This window comes from Arachis stenosperma, chromosome 6, assembly GCF_014773155.1.
Source record: "Arachis stenosperma cultivar V10309 chromosome 6, arast.V10309.gnm1.PFL2, whole genome shotgun sequence".
Classification (NCBI taxonomy): domain Eukaryota; kingdom Viridiplantae; phylum Streptophyta; class Magnoliopsida; order Fabales; family Fabaceae; genus Arachis; species Arachis stenosperma.
The window spans coordinates 101,482,725-101,484,536 of record NC_080382.1 but is presented as its reverse complement, the minus strand read 5'-3'; the positions used below and the strand labels follow the sequence as shown (position 1 = coordinate 101,484,536).

General features: G+C 36.5%; 1 non-coding gene across 1 annotated transcript; it reads left to right on the top strand.

The window, feature by feature from the left end:
• Window positions 1-264: 264 nt before the first annotated feature.
• On the top strand, window positions 265-372 carry LOC130938074 (small nucleolar RNA R71). Its single transcript, XR_009069255.1, has one exon. It is a non-coding gene; the product is annotated as a small nucleolar RNA R71 (small nucleolar RNA).
• The last annotated feature ends 1,440 nt before the right edge of the window (window positions 373-1,812 follow it).

Genomic DNA, 1,812 nt, shown 5'->3' with positions numbered 1-1,812 from the left:
TTGCTGAGTCAATATCTTATTCTGAGCCAACATGGCATTCAGAGTATCAATCTCAAGAACTCCTTTCTTCTGATTTGTCCCATTGTTCACAGGATTCCTTTCAGAAGTGTACATGAATTGGTTATTTGCAACCATTTCAATTAGTTCTTGAGCTTCTGTAGGCGTCTTCTTCAGATGAAGAGATCCTCCAGCAGAGCTATCCAAAGCCATCTTGGATAGTTCAGACAGACCATCATAGAAAATACCTATGATGGTCCATTCAGAAAGCATATTAGAGGGACACTTTCTGATCAATTGTTTGTATCTTTCCCAAGCTTCATAGAGGGATTCTCCTTCCTTCTGTCTGAAGGTTTGGACTTCCACTCTAAGCTTACTCAATTTTTGAGGTGGAAAGAACTTTGCCAAGAAGGCACTGACTAGCTTTTCCCAAGAGTTCAGGCTTTCTTTAAGTTGTGAGTCCAACCATATCCTAGCTCTGTCTCTTACAGCAAAAGGGAATAGCATAAGTCTGTAGACCTCAGGGTCAACCCCATTAGTCTTGACAGTGTCACAGATTTGCAAGAACTCAGCTAAAAACTGATGGAAGTCCATGGAACTTGCAATTCTGTTGCATTAGAGAAACTAGTTGAGGCTTAAGCTCAAAGTTGTTTGCTCCAATGGCAGGGATAGAGATGCTTCTCCCATAGAAGTCGGGAGTAGGTGCAGTAAAGTCACCCAGCACCTTCCTTGCATTGTTGGCATTGTTGTTGTTTTCGGCTGCCATGGGTTCTTCTTCTTTGAAGATTTCTGTTAGGTCCTCTACAGAGAGTTGTGCCTTAGCTTCTCTTAGCTTTCGTTTCAAGGTCCTTTTAGGTTCAGGGTCAGCCTCAACAAGAATGCTTTTGTCTTTGCTCCTGCTCATATGAAAGAGAAGAGAACAAGAAAAGATGGATTCCTCTATGTCACAGTATAGAGATTCCTTGAGGTGTCAGAGGAAATGAAAAATAGAAGGAAGAAGTAGAAGAATTCGAACTTATCAAGAGAGATGGAGTTCGAATTGTTCATTGAGGAATAGTGTTAGTCCATAAATAGAAGGATGTGAGAAGAGGGGAAGAAATTTTCGAAAATTGAGTAAAAGATTTTAAAAACATTTTGAAAAATTGATTGATAATTTTCAAAAACTAAAAGTGGGAAAGAAATCAAGTGATTTTTGAAAAAGATTTTGAAATGAGAAATCAAAAAGATATGATTGAAAACTATTTTGAAAAAGATATGATTAAGAAGATATGATTGAAAAGTTATGGTTTTAAAAAGATGTGATTGAGAAGATATGATTTGAAAAACAATTTAAAAAGATTTAATTTTAAAAATTAATGACTTGGCTAACAAGAAAAGATATTATTCAAACATTAAACCTTTCTCAACAGAAAAGGCAACATACTTGAAATGTTGAATCAAATCATTAATTGATAGCAAGTATTTTTGAAAATGGAAAGAAATTGATTTTGAAAAAGATTTGATTGAAAAGATATGATTTGAAAAAGATTTGATTTTGAAAAAATTTTGAAAACTTGAAAAAAATTTGAATTAAAAACAGAATCTTCCTTCTTGTGCCATCCTGGCGTTAAACGCCCAGAATGGTATACATTCTGGCGTTTAACGCCCAAAGCACTACCCTTTTGGGCGTTAAACGCCCAGCCAGGCACCCTGGCTGGCGTTTAAATGCCAGTTTGCCTTCTTCACTGGGCATTTTGGATGCCCAGCTTTTTCTGTGTAATTCCTCTGCTGTATGTTCTGAATCTTCAATTCTCTGTATTATTGACTTGAAAAGAC